Source organism: Caretta caretta, chromosome 25, assembly GCF_965140235.1.
Source record: "Caretta caretta isolate rCarCar2 chromosome 25, rCarCar1.hap1, whole genome shotgun sequence".
Classification (NCBI taxonomy): Eukaryota; Metazoa; Chordata; order Testudines; family Cheloniidae; genus Caretta; species Caretta caretta.
Genome location: NC_134230.1, coordinates 8371132 through 8399131, shown reverse-complemented (window position 1 = coordinate 8399131; position 28000 = coordinate 8371132).

Below are 28000 nucleotides of genomic sequence, written 5' to 3'. Positions count from 1 at the left end.
CCAAAGCAATTCACAAAGGTCAGAATTATTATCTCCAGTTTTACAAACGGTGAAACTGAGGCACAGAGCAGCCCTGTGACTTGCCCAGGTCGCCCAGTAGGTCAGTGACAGACTCAGAAATAGAACTGAGGCCCAGGCTGGTACTCTAACCACTAGGCAACATTGTCCCCCCCCCCGTCATTCTCTATTTAAAAGTACATTGATGGCCCCAATGACTGATATCTGAGCACCTCACCATCTTTAATGTATCTACCATCACAATCACCCCATCCCAGATCTGTCAACCTCTCGCTTTTTCAAGCACTAATCTCACCCAGGACAACTTGGAAGTCATGAGCTCCCTGCTCTGCCACTGATTTGCTTGGCACCCTGGATAAGTCCCTGCACTCCTCTTTGCCCTGATTTCTGTAAAAGGGGGATACTGACACTGAAGTGCTTTGCGCTCCAGGGATGAGTCATATGGGCTGTTCCAGCTTGGTATTCCTAGCAGTAATATGCTAAATCTGCCCCACCCCCCAAGTACTGGGGAGAGAAAAAAGTTTACCCCGGAAAGTTTTGTTTGGCTTTCTTCCCTCCCCGCCCCCTCTTCTCTCCTTCTTCCTTGGCCTCTCCCTCCCTTCCCGAAAGCAGCACTGCGGCAGCACATACTGGCAAACCGATCAAGGCAGGAGGGCTGATCAATAGGCGTATTGAGCACCTTTCAAGCTACGGTGATTTCTGCGGATTCAGTGCAAACCACAAGCCTGAGCCCCAAGCCATCCCCCACACCCACACACCCAAGGCCAGTCAACCTCGTGACATGCCCCTCACCCACCCTTCCCCCGGAACCACATGCCACCTCTCACGCCTCACGTCAGCTCCTTGTCACCTGGAGATGGGAAGGCTGGAACAAATGCTCCCAGTATGTGAGAACTGTGTGCCTGGGTCTGCTGACCCCGGGCTCGGAGCCTTGCTGCTGTGGGTTGGGTTTTTTGCAGTACAGACTTACCCTAAGAGGCCCTGCAGAGCTGAGTCACTACTGAGGTTCTTGAGGAGATTTTTCACTTGATGTTTGGTCACAGGACAGGGGAATTTTAGGCACCCATCGGCACGTTCTCTTGTCACCATTGATTCACGGTGTGATTGGTCCTTCCCGGGAAGCCGAATAACTCAGAAGGAAACGTCAGGGCAATTAGAAAAAAACACGGGCCAGAATTATGCACCGGAGCCCATCAGAGTTACAATGGCTGCGATGTAGGAGCAGGTGGGTGGGGGAAGCTTAAACAGCACCTGTCAGAGAACACTTGGGCCAGCAGCATAGCCATTGCCAAGGGAACTCACATGATGCACATTCAGGAAGGTTTCCTGAGTGGAAGGGGAAGTCGGTGAAGGTGTCTGGACAAGGGGCTTTGCTTGGAGTGGAAACAAAGGCCCAGGTTTCTCCAGCAAGTAGGGAGAAGAAAGGCTTAGATGTCTGCTCCAGGGAGCGAATAGTCCAGAGGGCAGATTGGGTAGCTGAGGTGAAAAGGGAAAACCATCCCCTAGGCTACCACATACATCATGACACCCCACTGCTTCAAATTGTTATCTATCTATATCCCCATACAAATCTGTATAGCTCTCTATCCCCTTACTCAGTTATCTCTCTATCCCCATACACCCCGCACTATCTATCTATCCCCATACACATCTATATATCTCTTTATCCCCTTACTCATCTATCTATTCCTGTACACTCCCACTATCTATCTATCTATCTATCCCCATACACATCTATATATCTCTTTATCCCCTTACTCATCTATCTATTTCTGTACACTCCCACTATCTATCTATCTATCCCCATACACATCTCTATATCTCTCTAACCCCATACACCCCCACTATCTATCTATCCCCTTACGCCCCCTCTCTGTATATCTATCTGTCTCTATCCCCTTACTCATCTATCTATCTATCTATCTATCTATCTATCTATCTATCTATCCTCCTCTACTATCTGATATTCTTCTCCATGCTTGAGAGGAAGGATGGCCCTGTGGTGCGGGCACTAGCTTGGAGCGTGAGAGATCTGCTTTCAGTCAATTGGTCTTGTGCCCCTCTAGATCCCAGTAGCCTGTCCGTACAATGAGGATAACGGCACTGCCCTGCCTCACATGAAGGTTGCGAGGATAAATACATTCATGTCTGTGAGGTGCTCAGATAGGCCCTGATTTAGTAAAGTATTTAAGCACGTGCGTGAAGTCAATGGGATTTAAGCACATGCTTTAAAAGCTTTGCTGAATCAGGGACACACTACAGTGACGGATGGATGGGTGGGAGAGGGTATAGAAACAGACCAACTGAACCAGAAACAAGAAAAGGAGTACTTGTGGCACCTTAGAGACTAACCAATTTATTTGAGCATAAGCTTTCGTGAGCTACAGCTCACTTCATCGGATGCTGTAGCTCACGAAAGCTCATGCTCAAATAAATTGGTTAGTCTCTAAGGTGCCACAAGTCCTCCTTTTCTTTTTGTGAATACAGACTAACACGGCTGTTACTCTGAACCAGAAACGGCATCAAGAGCAAGGGTGGTCAAAAAGTTTCAGCAGAAATTGTTTTTGATGGAAAATTGGGTTTTCTATTAAACATTTTTTCACGTTGTTTCCCCATGGAAAAACTCAACTTTTCATTTAAAAAATGCAAACTGAAAACAGTTTTTAGCCAAAAATGTTCATTTTTAAATATTTTGATTTTGGGGCAAAAAGTTGGCCTTTTCCACAGGAACATCTCCCCCCCCCCCATATTTTCTGACTAGTTCTAATCAAAAGTCAGCAGCAAGAAAGTTTGATATTGTAGGTATTGCCAACTGAGTGCCAAGCAAGCGTGAAAAGCAAATACAAGGGGAACAGCTAATTAGATTATTAAAACCATAAGAATACATTTAAATATAACACATAAAAAGCTTAGTTTTAATAATATAAAAGTATTACTTTAAACAAATTTCCACCAATCCTATTATTAATAAGTGTTTTCTATTGATTGTGCTCCTTCAAAGTTTAATATTCAAATAATATGTTGAGTGGGAAAATACTGTTTATTTTTTATAGGAGCTTTTAGGATTTTTTTTTTTAAATTTCCCATGAAAATTCTTCATTGACAAAAAATGAAAACCAAAGCATTTTGGTTTTCAAAAAACATTTTATGTTAAAATGTGTTTTGCTAAAAAAAACAACCCTCAGTGACCTGAAAATGAACTTTTATAAAAAAGAAAAACTGAAAAATTTTAGTGAAATACGCTTTCTCCCCCAAAATGTTCAGTTTTCTGTTTCCAGGTTGTTTTTAAATATTTTGCCCAAAGTGAAAATTTTCATGGGAAACTGATCTAAAAGTAATTTTTTGGCCAAAATAATTGTTTCTGAGAAAAATTCCAGGAGCTCAGATTTTGACAGTTGGGATTTTCCAACGTGCTCAGCATTGCTCTAGGTAGGCCAAAATTTTAAAAATCCCACTTGCAAATATTCAAAATAGGACACTAATTTCTATTCCCATTTTTCATCTGGGCAAGTAAGCACAGGGAGATGAAATGATGTAGCCCAAAGCCACACAGCATACCTATGGAAGAACCCAGGAGTCCTGGTTCCCACTTTTCTGCTCCAGTCACTGCAAATCAGAATTTCTCCCATTGCTGAAAGTTGCACCGCTTGGTTTGGTTTTAGGTTGTCCTGATGAGGCAATATTCATGGAGGACAGGTCCATCAACGGCTATTAGCCAGGATGGGCAGGGATGGTGTCCCTAGCCTCTGTTTGCCAGAAGCTGGGAACGGGCGACAGGGGATGGATCACTTGATGATTCCCTGTTCTGTTCATTCCCTCTGGGGCACCTGGCATTGGCCACTGTCGGAAGACAGGACACTGAGCTAGATGGACCTTTGCTCTGACCCAGTATGGCCGTTCTTATGTTCTTATGGCTGATATTCTGTTGGGTCCTAGTTCAAGGCAGCTTGGTAGCTGGGCTGAATGCACAACCAGGGGAGTTTAAATGCCTTTCACTGGCGGTTGCATGTAGGGTGTCAGCAGCTCATCTAGAGCTGGAAGCCCAGACCCCAGCTGCCCATCCCTTGCTCTAGCCACTAGCTCCCACAGTCTCCTCTGCTTCAGGAATGGGCAATTGCATCAGAAGGTCTGGCTCCAGCCACAGCTCTAGTCTTGGGATCTCCGGAGACTAGGAGGAACAGGGGCATTTCTCTTGTCCTTGTGCAAGGCTCAGCCCACGGCATTCTAGATAACTCCGTTTTGGCAGGGATCTCAGGGGCTGCAAGGCCTGGGGGAAAGAGCGTATCCAAACTGCTGCAGAGAGCGGCGTGTCCACTTGGGTGAGGGAGGCTCGGGGGCTCCAAGCACACAGCACATGCACAGAGATGTCTTGCTGTGGGCTCAGCTCCGATGCCTCAACTCCAGCCAGTCAATTACTGCTCCAAAGGTGCCTAGGAATCCTCTGTGATCTTGGCCTTCACACAGGAAGTAGACTAGGTAAGCCTCAGGGTGGCCTTTACGCCTAGCACTGCATTGCTTCAAGCGGTTGTCACAGGATGCACCAGCATTCCCAAATACAGTCAGACTCTGCCCGATGTATTTCTGCATAAGCTTTGTGTTCTCCGTCATCCATGCACCTTTAGCCTGACGGCTAGTCCCTTTTCTGTAAAAGACTGGATATGCTGGTGGTGGAGGATGAAGGCCAATGAGCTCAGAGGTGCAGTGTGGACAAGCACCCAAACAATTCAGATGCTTAATCCCAGTCTTACTGGGACTTCTAGTTCTGCAAAAAATCAGGGTGTTTTTTGCAGCAGAAGAAACTCCTGCATTTTGCTGGGACTTTCAGCTCTGACCGCGGACAGCCGAGCATGGCATCTGGGAGCTTTTTCTGGGGCCAGAAGTGCAGAGGCCACCACGCAAATAGAAAACAATGGAGTGGGGTGAAGAAAGGCTGGACAGACTTTTCAGAACCTCGCCAAGGCTTTACTTTGGTTCTGGATTCTGGTTTGGGGCCCGTTCTTTTTTGATCCAAACTGGTTCATCCCTTGCTATTAGTCACTGTAGATCCCACTCAGTAGCAACCCAGGTAGAGACAACTCCTGGTTAACAGCAGCATTTTGCCCCCAAGCAATCTCGTCCCATTGACTTTAGTGTTAATGGGATTTGGCTATTGGCAAGGGCCTGCTGCTGAGTAACCACATCTTGGGAAGAAAGGCCCCAACTGAAGGCAGGGTTGTGAGGCTGCAGCCAGGGAAGGAAGCACTCGGACGTGCTGAGCCTTCCCTGACTGCAGCCCTGCAAACCTGCCTTCCACATATCGGCAATTGCTGGATACCAGCACCTGTGTAAAAACCGACATACTAATAAGCGCCATTTACTGTATCTTCATTCACATGAGAAAGGGCTTAGGTCAGTGGGGCATTAATCACGCCCTCTTTCTGGTATCTCTGGGGCAGGGGAAGTGCAGATCTGTTGCTTTCAGCGACTTTAATGCCATTGAAGACAGCCGGGATGACCTCATGGCCCTCAGCTGGTGCCAGACATACCCAGCCCAACCAGAGGGGATGCTCCAGCTGTGTGGATTTCAGTGGGATGGCAGCCTACCCAGGAAGACTGGGTGTGGAAGAGTTAAGCCACTTGCCGGATTTCATTTGCTTCTGTAACCATTTAGAGTGGGGCTGATGCTGGCCCCCCTCAGCCATTCGATAGCTCAGGTCATGTGGCTAAGACTGGGACAAGGCCCTGTTCTCCCATTCCAGCTGTCAGCACTTCTGTGGTTTCATCATTTTTTGTTAATGAAATAGTTGAATTTCCCCAACTTCCTGCTGCCGGTGTCACGGCAAGCTCCGGGCTTCACCCAGGTGCCCTTTACCTGTCCCCATGCAAAGGGGGCAGAGCCAGGCATAGATGATCCTACCAATCAGGCCAGACACAGCCAGGTCCAACGCACCCCTGGGCGGCTGCACTTCCCTCTAATCCTAGCACCCCCTCTCCCCAAATTCTGACAGTGCCTGCCTGAAAACATGTCCTGTTACTGGGGCAGGTCTCTGGATGGGGACAGAAGCTGGAGGGCATTCATGCAGGTGGCTGGGGAGCATTTATAGGGGAGGATAGTGTAGGGGACATGGCTAGTGGAGGAGGTATTTTGGGGTGGGAGGGACTGTGCAGTGTGATTTAAGGGGCCTACCCAGTTACAGTGATCTTACAAACACATCTGCTAGCTGAGGATATGAACCAGGGATGTTGGGGGACCATTTCCAGGGTGGATGGTTGGGGAATATGGCGGGCACGGTTTAAAATGGAGAGTTCTGTCTCTATTACACTGTATTTGATTTAGAGGCTGGAAGGGAATGTATCTATCTAGTCAGGAAGCCAGGGAGCTCACTTAGCACGTGGAAAGAATGTGTTCTGGGCCTTGTCCTAATAAAACCTCGGGAGGACAGAGCCGGTATAGATTTTAGAGAGGGAGAGCATTGGGGAGGGTGAAGGATCCCACCTAATGGCATTTAATTTCACTTAGCAGCATTCAGATTGCACTGTCTCCGATACGCCCATCCGTCACGCTCCTCGTTAGAGAAAATCTATTTAAAAAATCTGTAATTTTTATTTTCAAGTCTAATAAAGCTCTGTGGTAATTTTCCCTTTAAATAACCATTACACACTTAAAAATACACTGGAGATAGATAGGTGCGTGTGCGCACATGTGTTTAAAACAGGATGTCTTGATTAGCCCTTGTTAATAATTTCACCCTGCTTCTGACAGGTAGCAAATGTCAGACCCAGGCAGGTCTGCTGTTGGAGGTGACATCAGTGATGCGGTGTTTGGGTATTTTCTTTGTGCAACTTGTTTGTTTACACTATATACAGCAGTTCTGGAACAGAGGTGGTCACAAACAGCACAGAGGCAACCTCTTCTTTCTGAAATCTCAACCCAAATGCCAGTGGTTCCCAGGGAGCAACTCTGCCCCAAAAATGGACTTCAGTTAGGGAGATTAAGGCAGAGAGTCATGCTGTTTGCAGCTGCTCCTTCCCAAAGAATCACCATCACAAAAACAACAACAGCACAGCATTTCTTCCAAGACTGTCTGTACACTGCTCACATGCTAAGACACAGAACTTATAAGACTATGTGTAATGCCACCACCAGGTGACTCCTGATAATACAGCAACAAAAATAACTGGTGCTAATAGAGTGCTTTTTATCTTTAAATATCAAAGAGCCCTGCGAAGGAGGTAAGTAGTATAATCCCTAGATCGGAGGTAAATCGATCAGACTGGGCAGCTGTAACTCAATTGAAGACTGTTATGCCCTCTTCCTACCTCCATTTATCATCTTCTTCCCCCCCCCCTCCCGGCCCCGCGGCTGGAGCCCCGAGACCCTTTGCTCCCCGCCACAGCCAGAGCCACAAGTCCCCCCTCACCTGGAGAAACCCCGAGTGCCCCCCTCCCCTTGGCCGGAGGAGCCCCAGGCTGGCCAAAGCCCCGCTCAACCTGCCCCAAGGTGCCCTGAGTCCACCCCCTCATCTGCCCAGAGAAGCCCTGGGCCAGCCGCTGCCACACTTCCCCACCCCAGATCCCAAGCTGCCCTGGGCTTCCCAAAAACACTTTTAATATGCCCCATGCAGGTTCCGGGGTGGCTGAGGAGGCGGTATTTACTACTCAGCTTCCTGGATTGAACAGGTTTCAGAGTAGCAGCCATGTTAGTCTGTATTCGCAAAAAGAAAAGGAGTACTTGTGGCACCTTAGAGACTAACAAATTTATTTGAGCGTAAGCTTTCGTGAGCTGCTGCCTCAGGCAACTGCCTATTCTTTCTTCATGGGTTGGAGCTATGAGAGAAAAGGGATGGACTTTATTAAACACAAGGCTATCATGATTCAGGATGCTCAAGTATACATGATCCTTGAACATTTCCTGGATCTCCTTGAGGAACCCCTTAGTTTAGAATGGCCTATTGCCATGACTGGAGTCTACTAGAAACAGTCAATGCCTGAAGAGTTAAGGATACTGTGACGGAATACACCCCTGTATTCACACTCTACACACTACTGTAATATTTTTTGTACAACATATGTCTTATAAGGCATATGAAAACTCATAATTTGCTGGTCAGTATTGCCCTGATAAAATATGTGTGGCAACATTGTATGTAAAGTTATACGATTTCCCAGTATTGTGTTATTAACACAAGTTCCAAACCCCACAGCCCTGCCCAAACAGAAGTTGGCAAATAGGCCTGTCCTAAGCAAAGGAATATGCACTTTGCTTAGTTTGCATAAACAGAGTCATCAAGCAGGGAGGGAAACAAAGAAAGCTCAAACAGGTGAGAAAAAGCCAGCAGGGAACATCCTTCCACATAGACTTTAAACGTTTTTCAAGAGGAGGACTGAAACTATAAAAAGGAGGGACAAACAGTCCGAAGGTCCTATCTCTCTCCCTGCCTACTGCATTAACTGAACCCGATGAGAAAAAGGAAGCAGGTGCTGGACTGTGTGGGTGGGGTTCCAACCTGAAAGTTTGGTCAGTAATCTACTGGATCATATGCTGAGAAACTTTGCTTGAATCTAATACAGTTTGTTAAGTTAGGCATTAGTAAATGTCCTGTCTTTATTCTTCTTATAACCATTTCTGACTTTTATGCCTCATTTCTTGTACTCACTTAAAATCTCTCTCTTTGTGGTTAATAAACTTGTTTTACTCTTTTATCTGAGCCAGCGTGTTTAAATTAAAGTTTCTGAATAACTATTTGAGATAAACTGGCATGTTATTCCCTTTAAGGAATAATGGATTTAAATTATTTTGTCCTGTCCAGCAGAAGGCCAGGCAGTACAGGACATACATTTCTTGGGGCAGATCCAGACTGGGGATGTGTTGGGGTCACCCTGCAGTATAACCCAGGCTGGTGAGAACCAGAGTGTAACCCAGGTGTGGCTGGCTGGCTGCAGTTACACACAGACCATCAGGGTGTGGCTTGCATACTGGAAGGTTGTTTGTGAGCAGCCCAAGTGGGAGCTACTTTAGCAAAGCAATGCAAGGTACCCAAGATTACAGGGCAGGGGTGACACTGCCCCCTGGTCTGGACTGTACCCCGGTATGTCACAGATAATATGGTTTTGGCAATTAATTCATCTTTAAATATTCATGGTAAATAGGCCCAATGGCCTGTGATGGGATGTTAGATGGGGTGGGATCTGAGTTACTACAGAGAATTCTTTCCTGGGTATCTGGCTGGTGAATCTTGCCCATATGCTCAGGGTTCAGATGATCGCCATATTTAGGGTCGGGAAGGAATTTTCCTCCAGGGCAGACTGGAAGAGGCCCTGAGGGTTTTTCGCATTCCTCTGTAGCATGGGGCATGGGTCACTTGCTGGAGGATTCTCTGCACCTTGAAGTCTTTAAACCATGATTTGAGGACTTCAATAGCTCAGACATAGGCGAGAGGTTTATCACAGGAGTGGGTGGGTGAGATTCTGTGGCCTGCGGTGTGCGGGAGGTCAGACTAGATGATCATAATGGTCCCTTCTGACCTTAATATCTATCTATCTATCTATCTATCTATCTATCTATCTATCTATCTATCTATCTATCTATGTCTTTTGACTGTATTCGGACGAGTTATAAATTAGTCATTAAGGAACTCAAAATCTAACAGGTATTTTTAAGGGTTTAAGCCCTAATCCTGTAAAGCACCCACTGGGACTGCTCCTGTGCTTAAACTAAGCATGTGCTTAATTGCTTTGAAGTATCAGAGCCTTACAAGGGGAAAAACAAAGGCAAGCATGAAAATACATGAGTTATTCAGAACAATGGGATTGCAGGCAACACTGAGTCTTGAGTGGCCTCTGAGCGATGTGAAATTGATCAGGTAACTGGCAGAAAGCACAGCGTGAAATTTTGAGGGTTTCATGGGACTTGAGTGATATCTAGGCCTTGCTCTGGCCCTTTGCACAGAGGTGAATTTCCCCTGCCGTGTGAATGGTGATGGAGTTTGGGACACCTCAAAAGGACATTTGATCCAAACTTCCAGGTCAGAAACGTTTATGGCAGACTGCGACATAGTGGAGTGTCACAAGGGCAGGTGGGGGCGGAGCAGGCTGCTGATTCTAATTAAGCAGCTCTCTCAGTGCCCAGTGGGAGGGGGCTGGGCCTATATAAACCAGACTCAGTTCACTCCAGAAAGAGAGAGAAGGATGTGGCAGCACCCTAGAAGATTGGCAGCCTGAAACAGAACCCGGGGGGAGGGGGGGCAACAGCTCCAGAAACGAAAGAAGAGAAAAATAACTGGGGGCGGGCGGGGGGGAAAGTCTGGGACGAGTTGGTCACAGGCTGAGGCCTGCCTCCCCAGGCAACTGTGGATTTGCCATAGAGGTAAGATGGGGAAATAAGTCTAAATACTTTTGGATGCAGCTGATGATCAACCAAAATTCTGATATATCCTTTTATACTATGTATTCTTTAGCTCTGTTTCCCCTCCCTGTTTTTCTCTCTGTGGTAGTCAGGTCATTCTGGCCCATCAGGTGATGGCTTGGTGGCACACACACACACAGAAGTTAGATAAACAGAAAGTATTCTTGCTGGAAGGTTGCAATGTAATCCTACTTTATGTCTTAGAATTCAGAACGATAATTCACAAGAACCCAAAACCAGAGAGAGATGAAGCAGGCTGCTCCCTAAAACAGAGATGCACAACTCATGTCATTTACTCTACGCAGGTAGGCTGAAAACTGACTGCTGGTACGCCCACATTGCACAGAACTCCCTTTCTGAAAGCAAGATGAAGAAAAAACCCTGAAATTTAAAGTCACAGCTGATGATTTTAACACACTTCTTTACACCCCAAAAGCCAGCAAGCCACTCCCCTTCCCAACAGTCCGGCACTAACCAAGCTGTGTGTAATACTCCCACCAAAGCCGTCTGGTTGGGCTTGGCTCATACCCATAATGTGCAGAGGACTTGCAGATCGGGGGGTGAATAAGTAGAGAATTGTGGGTGGAGAGTGAAAGGGAACATTTGATAAGGAAAAAACACCCATGCAACAAGCACAGAATGAGATGGAAGGACGCAAAATTCCCCTTCATAATTAATAAATGAAGAATATCGTTGTTAATCGATGTAGCTGTGAAGAGAATATCGATTGCAGTTTCATGCTATTTTTTGTGCAGCTTAGATTTTTACACCTCATTTAGAGCCAGGCCTCTCTGGGGAACTCTTAAAACCAAAAGGTATTTGCAAGAGTCCAAAGGAAAGAGAAGAAAAATGGGGGGGGGGGGAGATTAATTATTACCGAAGCTGAAGAATTATGTTTGTGTCTCACTGCAGCTGAGCGCAGTTCTGATTTAAATATTTGATTAATACTGGATTATAGCCAAGGTTGATAACTTATCTTCTTGCTGGTCATTTAGTAAACAAGCCTGAAACCATTAGGAGCATTTTTAATAATAATGTCAGGAAATTATGTTTATGAAGCAGATGGTTAACCCTTTTCACACTGGCCACACACAGACACTCAGGCGCACGCACCCCCCCTCAATATGATAATATAGATATAGGTACATCAGATATATACACTCAATTTGCGCACACCTGTGGGTGCAAGGGAGGAGTTCCCCATTTTACAGATGAGCAATGGAGGCACAGAGAGATTGACTTCTCCAAGGCGACACAGGAAGGCAAGGCAAAGCCAGGAAACAAAACCAGAGTGGTAGACAGAATCAGAGAGAGAGAGAGATAAAGATATGATATGATAATATACTTATGTTTTATATATATATATAGACTGTGTGTATATCCTCTAGCTAGCGATCTCTGTGGTGCTCTGGGTTCGATTCCTGGCTCTGTGATGCCTTTCTGTGTGACCTTGGAGAAGTCACTTAATCTCTGTGCCTCAGGATACATCTATACTGCAAAAAAACCAACCCCACCACAGTAGCAAGTCTCAGAGCCCAGGTCAACTGCCTCGGCTAGCAGGGCTCTCACTACAGGGATCAAAATAGCAGTGTGGATGTCTGGGCCCAGGCTGGAGCCCAGGCTCTAAGACTGTAAAATGGGGAATTTTTCCTTTCTCAGTCTTCTTCTTTTCTGTTGGCTGTTTAGACTGTAAGCGCTTCAGGATACGGTCTCTTGCTATCTGCTTGTACAGCACCTAGCACAATGGGGCCCCAGTTTAGTTGAGGCCTCTACTCACTACTGTAAGAATAAGAACAACACTAAGGCTATAACAGCCTGGTCGAGTGTGTCACGTTTCCCTCTAGCGGCTCTTCCACACAGAAGATAATAGTCTACTACTTCTACCAGCCAGCGAAGTTACTTCTTCAGCACAGCAAGTAGAAGTCTAGGCTTTTGGTGCAGGAGGTCCCACACCAGCCTCTGCCATGCGTGTGCTGATGAAATAACCCCATTAACAGGCAGCACTAGCATGCTTTTAGCCTCCATATGGGCCAACCAGTAGAGGGGAACATGATGTTTTTAGCCAGCATGTCCCAGTTATCACTAGGAGTGTATGTGCTCTAGGGGGTGCATATCGCGTGTGTAGCTCTGTGGCCCCTTGGACCCAGTTTCCCAAAGAGCTGACACCAGTTCAGTTCCAGAAACCTTGGGAGCTCTAGTGTAACCAGTCACCACCAAACCAACATGGTGCTTGAAATGGTGGCCAGCAGTGCCCTGTCTACACTAGGGCCTGGATTTCCCAAAGGGACCAGTGATTTTCAGTGTCTCATTTTGTCCGAGGGTAGGGTGTGCAGCATTTTCTGAAAGCCAGAGCCTTTTAAAGTGTCTCCACCATTTGAACACCCCCAACTTGAGGGCCCCCTCCCAGCAAAATCTGGCTCCCAATATTGCAAACAGTGGGCTAGCAAGCGTGGGAGATTGTTAGGCAATGTCTCCATGGTAGCCAGGGCCTGTGGGTGTGTTTGTTAGGGGGAAGGTCATGTACTGTAACCCAGGTGTGTGTGTATGTGTGTGTGTGTGCGTGTAATGCAAGGAAAGAGTTAAAAGCACATTAAAATGCTTCCTGAGAGAGGCTACATGCTTGCAAAAGTATCATCACCCTCCAAGGCTGAGGCCACACCCACGCCGGCCAGAGCTCCCTCAGATGTTGTGAACCTCTTCAGGGCAAGGTGGTAGCCAAGATCTGCCCTGCGCCATCCCCTTCCTCCCTTCCCATGGGGACTCTGGGTCTCGCTGCCTTATCTGATGTGCTGCCAAGTGTCTCCCACAAAGCCTGCAGGGACAAGGGCGTGAGACCCACCATGTTAGCTGGAGGGGATCGGAAGATCAAGCACTGGCATGGAGATCAGGCAGGGCCGGGGTGTGCTGCTGCAAAGACCAGGCGGGCGGGCGGGAGGGAGGGAGGGAGAAGTCGCTTGTTTGAGCCGACAGCTCTGCAGTGAGGAGTCTCCCTACGGCAGTGGTGCTAGGATGGGGAGGGGGCAGGGCCCAGTGCAGCGGCGCTCAGGGTAGCAGAGACACACGGCGGGGCTGTAAGGAATCGACAGGGGATTCTCCTTGGAGGCTGCAGCGGGGCACAGACAGACCCTGTGCTTCTCTCTGGCTCTCCAGGTCCTGGCCTGCGCGCTCCAGACTGGTGAGGACACGACGGCTACTCAAGATTATTCCTTACGTTCAGCTAGCGCCGGGCCCTGCCCCACAGAGCTCCCGTTGGAAAAGCCGTAAGAAGGGGATGAGACAGAGAGGGTATGTGGGGTTGGAGGGAGGGAAAGATGGGGGTGACCAAAATAACGGGGTGCTTTTGCCCAGACTAAGTGCGTGCCTGGTTTTCACCATGTCAGTGGCTGTGATCGCAGCTCGCCAGCAGCCGAGCGGTTACCAGCCGGCAGTATTCGGTACGCAAATTTGTAGGAGGAGGACGCAGAGACTGGGGGCTGAATAGGATTTTGCCTGGGAGCTTTTCCTGGGGCAGCGGGGCAGAGAGCACAGAGGTTCTTGCGGGAGGTGGGGGACGATTGGGAGATGGAGGTCGGCAGCATTGGGCCTGTGCCACTAAGTTCAGACCCGGCAATGGCTGTGGGATTGAGCTTCCCCACTCCTGTTGCCATTCTTGCCTCCATTCAAACATGCTGCCCCCTGCCCTGTGGCTTCCTTATGCACTGAACCCCCATGGCTGGAAAACAGCAGGCCAGTGACTTCCTGGATCCCTCACCCCTGGCAGTCCAGCTCGCTCAGGGACCCCAGGAGGTGTTGAAACTATGAAGAGCCATCAGAGCGGGGCTGCTGAAAGGAAGCTGCATCCCCAGCACTCGCTCCCTCCTCCACCCTTCAGCAGAGCCCACGCATCCATCTCCTGCTTCTTCCTTGATAGGCCCTGGTGCTGCGGATCCATGCAGATCAATGCAAAATTAATTAGAGTAATCAACTCAGCTGTACCATGGAGATCATACACGCAGGGTTTTAGGTGACTAATTGGTGGAAGCTGACAGCCAGCGTCCCCAGTGTCTTAGAGGTATTAACACTTTTTTCTCTGTAGATTAATTACCTTTTCCACCTTCCACTCAATCAGTCCTTTAGCTCAGCGTCGTTTTGGGGGGAGGTGGAATGGAGACAGCCGAGGCCTGAGCACGACACACATATGGTTGGTGGCAGGGGGAGGCCAATGTTTGCCATTTGAGTCACGCCTGTCGCAAAAAGGTGCCGATTATAGGGAGGGCAGGCACAAGGCGTCCCTAGGGCCGGAAAAAACTCTACGGCCTGATTCTCATTTATGTCCAGGCGCCTTTGCACCCTGTCAGCAGCATAAAGGGACCATAAAGTGGACATCAGTTACACGGGGGCCCATTCTAAGACCTCTTCGTGCTGCCAAAGAGGCATAAAGGGGCCTTAGTGTGAATGAGAGAAAAAGCCCTGAGAAGCATGTACCTCAAATGCTAATGGCTCCACGAATGCAACATTGAGGGGCTGGTTCTGCTTCCCTGATGGAGGGTGGCACCTTGGAACTACTCGGGGAGTCAATTGCAGCCTGAGTGAGGGTGGCAAGCCCTAAGGACGGGGCTAAAGGACAGATCCTGATACACGGCCACTGAACAGCATCTAATGCCACGAGTGGCCCCATTGACTTAACGGGAGGCGGCTTGCAGAATACAGAGCTGCTCATTGAGTGAAGGAATGAGGCTGCCCCCAAATAAGTCGGTGCCTTTGGGCTCAGCCCTCGGCCAGGGGATGGTGCAGGAACTGCTCTGCTCCAGGCGTGGTCCAGGGAGGGACTATGACTCCGAGCATATGTCTACACTGCAACCCAAGCTGTGACTGCAGCCGGTGGACGTACCCGCATTCGCTTTACTTGCACTCACACTGCTAAAAGGTAGCAGTGTAGACATGGGCTTTGGTGAGTCTAGCAAGGCGAATACAGACCTAGGGTCCCCAACGTGCTTCTCCAGCCCACACCGCCGCATCTACACTGCTATTTTAGCCATGCTAGTCGCGGGTATGTCTACCTATGCCACAATCAACCTCGGATTGTTGTGTAGCTTTACCCAGAGACACCGCTCTGAGGCACAATTCCCTCCCTGGTTCCCGTTTGCTTCTGGGGTGTAGTAGTTTGCTGGTGGCCAATACCAGCATCAATTTACAACAGTCCACCCTCCATGCCAGCACAGCTGTGCTAGATGGCTGGGGGGAGGGGGTGGGGAAGAAGGGGAGACAGGGCAGAAGGCAGAGCCAAGGCTCCACCCCTGCTGGGAGGAAAGTAATCAGAAATCACAATCTAGCCATACATGTGGTCAGCTCAACAAATGAAATAAATGTAGGGTGGGGTTTCATTATTGCCAAAACCTTCAAAAATCATGAGCCTATTTCATAACCCAAGACTGGGGTCACCCAATGAAATTAGTAGTCAGCAGGTTTAACGCTAACATAAGGAAGTACTTCTTCATACAACGCACGGCCAATCTGTGGAACTCATTGCCGGGGATGCAGTGAAGGCCAAAAGTGTAACTGGGCTCAAAAAAGAATTAGATCATTTCATGGAGAGTAGGTCCACCAATGGCTATTGGCCAAGATGGTCAGGGAGGCAACCCTATGTTCTGGGTGTCCCTAAAGCTGCCAGAAACTGGGACTGGATGACAGGGGATGTATCACTTGATAATTCCCGTGCTCTCTTTATTCCCTCTGAAGCACTTGTGATTGGCCACCGTTGGAAGACAGAACCTGAGCTAGATGGACCATTGGTTTGACCCAGTATGGCTGCTCTTATATCCTGTGTTCTTAAGGGTAAAATTCCCCCCATTTCAATGAGAGCAGAGTTAGGTCAGCACTGAAGCCCAAATCTTCCACGGTATTTAGGTCAGGCACCAAATCTGCAGTGAAATCAAAGGGAAATACCTTGGACAATCGGGGTCTGAGTGCTTTTGAAAATCCCGTGCTAAAATTCTCTGGTAACAAGGTCCATTTTGCACATGTTGTACTAATATTTTCAATTATTAGACTCTAAAATGTAGGCCTACTTCCGCATAGCGCAGTGTACAACATAGACGAGTTAGGGTTATTCTGGGAAACTCACTCCCTGACTGGTATGTTTCAGTTCATGCACCTCCACGCTCCTTTCAAAGTATCTGTCTCAGAGATAGGCCTGGGTGGAAATCCATAGCTCTGAACACAGTTGTCGCTATGTTTCGTAACACAGTCACTCAGAATAACCACAGGGAAAGAACTCAGATCCTCTTGTTAACAAAAGAACAAGACCCATCACTTAAGCTAAAGGAGAATCTCCATTAGCTTTTAGTAGTGTGGGGACTATGACACGTGGGCAGTTCTGATTCCATCTAGTAAAGGGCAGCGCTGTGCATGCAGCCTACCCTAACCGGTTCATCACAAGACAATCGATAGAGCATGTTGAATCCTTTCAGTGGAGCTGCACTGACTACTCAGTCAAGTTAGGGACTCAGCTCACATGTTTATAGGGGCACATTGAGGGATACTTGAGTTTTGTGGAGTCAGAAATCATATCTGGCCTACACATTCATCCGGTTTTAAGCCAGACGATCCTGTTTTTGTAAAGTTTGTCCCTGTCCATGTGGTTTTAGTTTGGTATTATCATGAACGCATGGAGGATGCCATTTTGCAGCGCAGGCTGCCCTGCCCTCATGGCGTGACTTTGCATGCATGCCGGAGGAGGTGAGGTAGCACGTTCTGCAAAGTGGCATCCACCGTGCAGCATGACCTCACACGCATCATGTGTGCGAGATCACACCAGCAGAGGTGGGGAAAGGAAGTCCCTGCCTGTCCTGTATTCTGGGGAATGCATCAGTGTCTACTCTGCCTGCACATGAGAATCTGGTTCAGCAGAAAGTTTGCAACCGTGTGACCCTTGCACCGATAATCTGACAGAATCGCTGCTCCACAAGGCCATGAAATATTACGACTACAAACAGAAGGACAAATTTTGCTGTGTCACGCTGCAGCAAATCTGGAGTGACTCCACTGCCATCAATTGACTTACATTGCTGTGGGGTTTAGTCTGCTCCTCAGCCTAATTCTTGCTCTAATTCTTTCCTATGTTCCCTTTTTCTCCCTACACTCCTCCCACCTGTTTGCCTATCCATCTTTTCTGTACCCTTCCCCTAGTTTTGTACCTCCCCCCATGCTGCTCCCCTAAGCAGTACCATAGAGTCATCGTCTAAGGCTAGAAAACCCCCAAATATTGTGAGATGCATGATAAAATCATGAGAGTTGGCAACACTTTCTACATTTCCCTCTGCTTATGCAAAAAAACACCCCCAAAAGGGTGAAAACCAGCCCCAAACTGCTGAATTACAATGAAAAAGTTTGTGTCAACCAAAATGTTTTGGTCATCTCGAAACAAATTGAAAATGCAATGTTTCTTTGATTCAACCAAAAATAAATGGATACAATTGTTTTGTGTTTAGCTAGAATTGGATTTTTTTAATTTTATTTTTCAGTTCAGTCCCCAGAGCAAAAAAACCCTCCACTATTCTCTCAGTTCTACCCACTAGACACCCCTTCCCTTTTCTAATTCACATGATGCTAGATTTTCAAAAGAGCCCCGGGCAGATTTTCAAGGACTCAGCACCTAAAACAGGGGCAGCTTTTCAGAAGAGCTCAACCCTATTTAGGCTTCTCAATAAAGGCTGATTTTCAAGTCCTCAGCACCCAGACGATTCCAGGGGGACCTGTATGGCCAGAAAAATCTCATTACTTATTAATGAGCCTAAATGACCAATCCCTCCCTTACCGAACACTTCACCTGGAATGACGGCTCTTCGCCCTCCGTGAAACTTAATACAACCTAATTGATTGAAATGCAGCAATAAATATTTTATGAGACATTGAAAAGTACTTTCAGAAAATATTCTCTGCCCCACTCTAGGACTGGACTTTCCAATTCTCATCCTCCAGTGTGTTGGTCTTTCTCTGCCCCGTAGCGTTTCTCTACCACCTGCAGTCTGCGTATCTCACTAGCGCTGGCTGGAAATTTTCCAACAGAAACTGCCAATGTGTCAAGCAGGTGGGAAGCCTTGGGACTGGAGATTTTTGGAAAATTCCATTTTGGAAGACCTGACATGGAATTTTTTTGAAAATGTCCCTCCCATGGAAAATTTCACGTATCTGACTTTTCCTTCGACTTTGGACAATCCCTGTAAAACTGGTCAAAATCTTAACTACACAGAATTGCTCAGTGTCACTGGACAGGATTAGGTGTGTGAAATATTTGCAATCAAAGGTGAAACTATCAAACGTATTTTTATTTATATTAAGTAGCATCTTGAGATGGGGTCCGTACATAGTAACAGTCCCCACACCGAAAAGCTTACAATAGAAATAGACAAAACAGTTGATATGGACTATTATCCCCATTTTGCAGAAGGAGAAGTGAAGCACAGGGAGGTTAAATGACACACCCATGGTCCTACAAGCAGTCTTTGGTAGAGCCAGGAACCTGTCCCAGATCTCATCAACTTTAAGGCCAGAAAGGACCATGGTCATAGGCGGCGGGTATAATAGGCCAGGGGAGGATAAGCCTCCCCTAGCTCAGCCCCTGCCGACCCGCCTCCAGACGCCCGGGCCGTGGTGGTCGTGGTGGCCCCGCCTGTGCTCCGCCTCTTCCTGTCCCTGCTCCGCCCCTTCCCTGAGGCTCCCACCACCCACTGCTGCGAGCGGTGGCAGTTTACATTACGTCAGGGAGGGAAAGATCCCTTTTCCAGGAAAAATTGCTCCCATTTCTAAATGACTTGGAAATTGGAAAATCAAACTATGACATTTCTTATATTTGTAATTAAAAAAAAAAAAGCAAATAGCAATGTAGTCAAATTTTATAGGGCCTGGTTTAATATTGTACTTCACCTGGTGATGGCATTTACACTGGTGCGTCATGGGTTTAAATGCTACTCTTAGGATGAGGCCCAAAGGAAAGCTACTCCAGTAGTTAAAGTGCTAACCTGGGTGGAGAGATTAGAATACAATTCCCTGCTCTGCCACAGGCTTTTTGTCTGATCTTAGGCAAGTCATGTAGGCTCTCTCTATTCCAGGTCCTTGAAGGCATTTGGGCCCCAAACTCCCACTGAAATCAATGAGAGTTAGGCACTTAAATACCTTTTGAGGATCTAGAATCTGGGTCTCTCTGTGCCTCAGTTTCCCATCTATAAATCCTCATGGGGGTGTTGTAAAGAGCACCTCGTTAAAGATTAAGGTGCTCAAATACCACAGACGAATCTACTTTGGACTGGTGTGCAGGACAATAGAAAAATCACACTGAAGAGGCACAAAATCACTCTAGACAGTGAATATTTGCATGCATCTTCTCCAGAAAGTTTGCAAGGGGTTGTGCTCTGTGTATGTGGAGAACCCACAGGCAGACTTGTGGACACAGAGAGAGAGAGAGGAGGGGGAGAATTCGCTGCTCAGCATCCAAAGACTGAAACCAGCGCTTTATTGTGCTCTCATCCCTAAAAGCTTCAAAGGGTATGTCTACACTACGAAATTAGGTCGAATTTATAGAAGTCGGTTTTTTAGAAATCGTTTTTATATAGTCGAGTGTGTGTGTCCCCAAAGAAAATGCTCTAAGTGCATTAACTCGGCGGAGTGCTTCCACAGTACCGAGGCTAGCGTCGACTTCTGGAGTGTTGCACTGTGAGTAGCTATCCCACAGTTCCCGCAGTCTCCGGAAATGAGATTCAAAAGTTCGCGGTTCTTTTCCTGTCTACCTGGCCAGTGCATCTGAGTTGAGAGTGCTGTCCAGAGCGGTCACAATGGAGCACTCTGGGATAGCTCCCGGAGGCCAATACCGTCAAATTGTGTCCACAGTACCCCAAATTCGACCCGGCAAGGCCACTTTAAGAGCTAATCCACTTGTCAGGGGTGGAGTAAGGAAATCGATTTTAAGAGCCCTTTAAGTCGAAAAAAAGGGCTTCATCGTGTGGACAGGTGCAGGTTTACATCGATTTAACGCTGCTAAATTCGACCTAAAGTCTTAGTGTAGACCAGGGCAAAGAGGAAGAAAGGAGAATGAGTTGATCCTTCCCACCAAACAACACTTTTAGGTGCTTTCTTATTTTAACAGAGCTTCGGAGAGACAGAGGAACAGAGTGTGAGCTCAGAGATGAAACATCCTCAAAGTGAACCCCACTACAGCCCAAGACAGAACCACTCCTTGTGTGGCTTATTGGGATTCTACAAACCTTAAAAATAGCCTTTCCTGTACTCCTTTTAGATGGACATTCGAGCCATATCCCCTCGGTTCTCCTGAAGTGCAATGAACATGCAATACGTGGATTAGGGCAGGTTGAATTATTCATCGGGAATAATTCTTGCTGCTCTTTTCTTCTGTTCATGAATCAATCCTGATTTATGCTTTGCATTGTTTGTTATTTGGGACCATTTGCCAGCTGGTGGGACACGCATTTTTCAGCCTATGGATGGGTCCTTTGCAAGCCGCGCGCTGTGGCCATGGGCTGCTTGCTGTTCGTAACGTGGGATGGGTCGCCTAAGTCACAATGGCATCGTTTCTGCTTGCTGATCAGATGATGGAAACAAAGAACAGCCACGCGCTGAACAGCCACGCGAATGAAACGGTGTTCCCACGTTTGTGAACACGTGGCACCCACATGTCTGAGTCTAGCGGGGTATTTTGTTTTGTAGTATTTAGTGACCTCGAGGGCACAAGCACATACAAGAACAGACACATACACCCATAGCAAAGGCTAAAAGGAGCGACCTCTGAAACGTTGCCCCAGATGGAAGGATATTGTGTTGTTTGATAATAATGTGTTCCCCAAGATGTGCCCTATCTCTATGGTTCTCAACCATGGGTACACGTACCCCTGGGGGTATACAGAGGTCTTCCAGGGGATACATCAACCCACCTAGATATTTGCCTAGTTTTACAACAGGTCACATAAAAAGCACCAGTGAAGTCAGTAAAAACTAAAATTTCATACAGACAATGACTTGTTTCTACTGCTCTATATACTATACACCAGGGGGAGGGAGAGCTCAGTGCTTTGAGCATTGGCCTGCTAAACCCAGGGTTCTGAGATCAATCCTTGAGGGGGCCATTTAGGGATCTGGGGCAAAAATTGGGGATTGGTCCTAAGCAGGGGGTTGGACTAGATGACCTCCTGAGGTCCCTTCCAACCCTGATATTCTATGAATGTAAGTACAATATTTATATTCCAATTGATTTAGTTTATAATGATATGGTAAAAATGAAAGTCAGCAATTTTTCAGTAATAGGCACGATGACACTTTTGTATTTTTATGTCTGATTTTGTAAGCAAGTAGATTTTAAGTGAGGTGTAACTTGCGGGTACACAGGACAAATCAGACTCCTGAAAAGGGTACAGTAGCCTGGAAAGATTGAGAGCCACTGGTCTCGAGAATACTGCAGAGTAAAAAATGGATTAATATTAGGGCTGGGCTCAATTTTCTGCCCAAAACTTTTCTGGTGAAAAAAATGCAGATTCAGCAACACCAAAACATTGGGCAAATCTGTGTTGATTTTGCCAAATTGTTTCAGTAAAATAAATAAAACTAAAAAAGAAATTAAGAAAAATCTAAACATTTCAAAATGAAATCTTTCAAATTTTTTATTTGAAATTACTTTTCATTTCCAAATTCCCTTCCATTTTACTATAATTATTGTATTTTATTGAAAATAATTTAAAACATCAAAAACAATTTGTTTCACCCACAACCATATTTGTGACCTTTTGATTTGTCAAAAAATTGGAAAATTTCATTTTCAATTTTATGTCAAAAGATTTTTTTTCCAAAATTGCCAGAGAACTGAACATTTGTTATTTACCCAGCATTAGTTAATATGTCCTTAAATCTTAGTTCACTTATTTAAGAGATGTAGGAATGAGCCCATGGAGTAAGGGCTCATTTTCACATGACAGGTTTCCCGGAATAAAGTAGAGTGAGAATCTAAAGTGGAATAACTATTCCAGAATAACTCCATGTGTGGATAGTCTTATTCTGGAATAAAAATGCTTTTTCCCTGTTTATAATCATAGAATATCAGGGTTGGAAGGGACCTCAGGAGATCATCTAGGCCAACCCCCTGCTCAAAGCAGGACCAATCCCCAACTAAATCATCCCAGCCAGGGCTTTGTCAAGCCTGACCTTAAAAACCTCAAAGGAAGGAGATTCCACCACCTCCCTAGGTAACACATTCCAGTGTTTCACCAACCTCCTAGTGAAAAAGTTTTTCCTAATATCCAACCTAAACCTCCCCCTCTGCAACTTGAGACCATTATTTCTTGTTCTGTCATCTGCTACCACTAAGAACAGTCTAGATCCATCCTCTTTGGAACCCCCTTTCAGGTAGTTGAAGGCAGCTGTCAAATCCCCCCTCATTCTTCTCTTCTGCAGACAAAACAGTCCCAGTTCCCTCAGCCTCTCCTCATAAGTCATGTGCTCCAGCCCCCTAATCATTTTTGTTGCCCTCCGCTGGAAGTTTTCCAATTTTTCCACATCCTTCTTGTAGTGTGGGGCCCAAAACTGGACACCGTACTCCAGATGAGGCCTCACCAAAGTTGAATAGAGGGAAACGATCACGTCCCTCGATCTGCTGGCAATGCCCCTACTTATACACCCCAAAATGCCATTGGCCTTCTTGGCAACAAGGGCACACTGTTGACTCATATCCAGCTTCTCGCCCACTGTAACCCATCGGTCCTTTTCTGCAGAACTGCTGCCGAGCTATTCAGTCCCTAGTCTGTAGCAGTGCATGGGATTCTTCCATCCTAAGTGCAGGACTCTGCACTTGTCCTTGTTGAACCTCATCAAATTTCTTTTGGCCCAATCCTCTAATTTGTCTAGGTCCCTCTGTATCCTATCCGTACCTTGCAGCGTATCTACCACTCCTCCCAGTTTAGTGTCATCTGGCAAACTTGCTGAGGGTGCAATCTACGCCATCCTCCACGTCATTAATTAAGATATTGAACAAAACGGGCCCCAGGACCGACCCCTAGGACACTCCACTTGATACTGGCTGCCAACTAGACATGGAGCCATTGATCACTACCCGTTGAGCCCAACGATCTAGCCAGCTTTCTATCCACCTTATAGTCCACCTTTAGCTTCATCTAATTTCAACTATTCCAGAATAAATCCATGTTTGAACAAGCCCTTAGAAGACCTGGGTTTTTTCTCACTGTTTGACCTTGAGCAAGTCACTTCCAGCCATAATATCAAACATGGCCACTGCTTCTGGATGGCTCCACCTGATGCACCTTCGGCCAGGTTTTCAGAGGCACTGGGATTTTGTGCTTGAACTGAAATACTGCGCAGCAGCTGCCGCTGCAGTGGGGTGGGGCGGGCTCCCAACTCTGGAATTTGCTGGCTTTATATGGCCAACAGATCCTGAATCTGTTGACTTTCAGGGCATGCAGCAAGCCATCAAACTCGCTCCAAAACGGAGCCTCTCCAAGGCCATGTCTACGCTGCAGCTTATGTCGGCAGAATTTATGTTGTCCAGGGGGTGTGAATTAACCACCCTTCGAGCGAAGTAAGTCACACCAACATAAGCGCCGGTGTGGACAGCACTCTGTCAGCTGGAGAGTTTCTCCTGCCGACAGCTTCTACAACAGGATAACTCTCACCCTTCGGCATAGAGTGTCTTCACCAGATGCGCTGCAGCGCTTTATATAGACATGCCCGAAGGAGAGGTGCAGATGTCTTGCCTGCCAGGGATTACTTTGTGTATATTGATTAGCGTAGGCTTGCATGTCCTATATAAGTTTGGGGCCAGATGTTCAGGTGGTGTAAATTAGCATCACCCCGTTGACTTCAATGCCTGATTTACACGAGCTGAGAATCTGGCCCTGTTAGGACTTGTTTTCTGCGTCCAGCACCTTTAAAATCCAGAGACATTTCCTTCCCCACCCCTTTGTGCAGAGGCTCCTTACATTTTGTGTTCTGTTATCGGGATGGCCAACATCACGGGATCAAAAATTATAAATTGGACCCCCCCCCGAAAATCCTGAGATTGACCCAAAAAATCGCGAGATTAAAAAAAAAAGTTTATAATGTGTTTTTTCAGCCAGTCTCTTGATTTCTGAACTCCCCGTCTCCATCCCCAAGGCGTGTGCATGTGATAATTAGCGTCGCCCTCGCTCCCACATGTCCTGGATAAGGTGATTTTGGCCCCTGAGGCAGGAGCTCTCACCCCCACACCTGCCTGTCTCCTGCCCAGCAGTTAATCCTGTCCCCCAGCCCTTCCTGTCCCCCCCCAGTTCGGTCCCCTGAACCCCCATCATAACTGCCCCATCAGTTGAGCCCCTCTGCCCCATCAGGCCCCACTGCTCTCAGTTCACCCTCCCAGCACTCACCCCATCTGCTCAGAACCCACCATCAATACAGCCCCCTCCATTAGCCCCCACCCTCCTCACTTCAGCCCCCCTTCAGCCTCCAGGCCATAGTTCAGCCCTTCCAGCCTCACCTCTGCTCCTCTGAGGGTTCCTCGCCCTCCCCAGGCCTGGGGAGGGGAGCTGCAGTGGGGTCCCCTCTCCCACTTCCCAGGTTGGCAGAGGAGCAGCCACCTGGGGCTGTCAGCCACAGCCCTGCTGTCCAGGGCTGACAGCCGGAGGGTAGCCACCTGGGGCTGACAGTCTGAGCCTGCGAGGAGGGGCTCTGGCTGTCAGCCCCGTGAGGAGGGGACAAGGGAGGCTGACAGTGGGAGGTCCTCTCCCCCCAGGGCTGACAGCAATTTCTAAGTAAAATTAAACCTCACTCATGATTTCAGCCACGGCTGAAAAAAATATCCTTACATTTGATAGTTCTATCGCAAGATCATGAGTGAGGCTTAATTTTACTTAGAAATTGGATCGCTCATCATATATTCATGAGTTGGCATGTCTGTATTACAGAGGACACACACACACACACACCCTCTCTCTCACACACACACACTGTGAAAAGAAAAGGAGGACTTGTGGCACCTTAGAGACTAACAAATTTATTTGAGCATATGCTTTCGTGAGCTACAGCTCACTTCATCGGATGCATTCAGTGGAAAATACAGTGGGGAGATTTATATAAACAGAGACCATGAAACAATGGGTGTTACCATACACAGTGTAAGGAGAGTGATCAGGTAAGGTGAGTTATTACCAGAAAGGGGGGGGGGGGGGGGAAGGGAACCTTTTGTAGTGATAATCAAGGTGGGCCATTTCCAGCAGTTGACAAGAACGTCTGAGGAACGGGGGGGGGGGGGGGGGGGGGGGGGATAAACATGGGGAAATAGTTTTACTTTGTGTGATGACCCATCCCCTCCCAGTCTTTATTCAAGCCTAAGTTAATTGTATCCAGTTTGCAAATTAATTCCAATTCAGCAGTCTCTCGTTGGAGTCTGTTTTTGAAGATTTTTGTTGAAGAATTGCAACTTTTAGGTCTGTAATGGAGTGACCAGAGAGATTGAAGTGTTCTCCGACTGGTTTATGAATGTTATAATTCTTGACGTCTGATTTGTGTCCATTTATTCTTTTACGTAGAGACTGTCCGGTTTGGCCAATGTACATGGCAGAGGGGCATTGCTGGCACATGATGGCATATATCACATTGGTAGTAAAGTCCTAAAAGTTGCAATTCTTCAACAAAAAAAACTTCAAAAACAGACTCCAACGAGAGACTGCCGAATTGGAATTAATTTGCAAACTGGATACAATTAACTTAGGCTTGAATAAAGACTGGGAGTAGATGGGTCATTACACAAAGTAAAACTATTTCCCCATGTTTATTCCCCCCATACACACACACACACACACACTGTTCCTCAGACATTCTTGTCAACTGCTGGAAATGACCCACCTTGATTATCACTACAAAAGGTTCCCTCCGCCCCCCCCCCCCTCCCCCCCGCCGCTTTCCTGCTGGTAATAGCTCACCTTACCTGATCACTCTCCTTACAGTGTGTATGGTAACACCCATTGTTTCATGTTCTCTGTGTATATAAATCTCCCTACTGTATTTTCCACTGAATGCATTCGATGAAGTGAGCTGTAGCTCACTAAAGCTTATGCTCAAATAAATTTGTTAGTCTCTAAGGTGCCACAAGTCCTCCTTTTCTTTTTGCAGATACAGACTAACACGGCTGCTACTCTGAAACCAGACACATACTGTGCTCGCTCTCCTGGAGACTTTATTTTGGCTCTTTCTTGCTTTCTCCTTTTCCCTTCATCAAAAGTATGCCATTCAAGCTGACCGTAGCTGGCAGCTCTTTGTGTGTAGAAAAACACAGCAGCGTGGCTAAAGTATTGTGGGTGGCTTTCACTGTAAGTATACCTCAAGCCTTTTGAGAGGGACCTCTTAGCAATGAGGGGAAATGCATTAACTTAAAGAGTTATGGACCCTGAAGCAGATGGGGCTTTTTAAGTGGTATCTAATCAATCACAGAGGGACCAGACCCAAAATTCTGGTTTCAAGCTCTCCTGAGCTGGGTGGAAGGGGTGGGTAGTTAGGATTTAGATCAGAACTCTGAACTTGACCAAGAGTTTGATGGGTTTAGATTCAGTGTTTATATTCAGCCTGTACTGTGAGAGATTCAGACTATAAACTCAGATCTGGATCCAAGGGTCCTCTGTAACAAAAAGTTTGAAGGGCTTTAGGCACAGTCTCCCATCACTCAGGGCCTTGGGTGGGAAATGGATTTTCCATTTTGTGGAAAATGCCACAATTTTGAAAAAAAAAATTCCTTTCCAAAATGAACAGAAACTAAAAAAAATAAATAAAATCAAATTTACTGCAAAACAAAATGTTTAAAAAAATTAATTTCAGATCAATCAAAACATTTTGTTTGATTAGAATTGAAAAATTTCATTTCAGTTTGGACCCTTTGAAATGTTTACATTTGTTTAATATAAAAATAATTTTTTTTGAAAAATGGTTTTGGGGGAGGGAAATTGAAACGTTCCGCTCTAAAAATGTCAAAAAGGGGCACTGTCAAAATGCCGAGTTTCTTTTTTTTGGAATGAAATTTTGTCAAAACCAACCCATTTAGCTCAGCGTTCTGACTGTGATGAAAACAGTGTTTTTCATCAAAAAACCATTTAGATGAAAAACTTCCCACCAGCTGTACTAGGAAGTTCTTGAAGGCTCCTATGCCCCACCACTGGAGGGGCTGGGCCATGGATTCCAACGTGGGGTCTCATCCTCCATTACCCTACACCTTGTGCTGTCTTTTACAACTGTGCAAAGGGAGAGTAAAATGCTGCCCAGTCCGAATGGCAGAACTTTACACCAGCAATGCCCATGTCGGTGATGCCTAGTTGGCACAATGGAAAATCACATGCACCGAGTCTAATACTGTTTTGACAGGTAAGCTGTCCCCTCCTTGGGGCTGAGAAATCTGTTAAGTGCTCTGCGTGAATATTTTTCCCCCTCTATTGTTTATTATTGAAAGTTACAAGAAGCTAAAGACATCCACAATTATCTGGGAGCCACTTAAGTGCAATTGAGCACCTGTCACTAACTGAATAGGCTGCATCACCCTAATGACAGGAGCAGAGAAAAGAGGCAGTTCAGCAGTGATTAGGGACC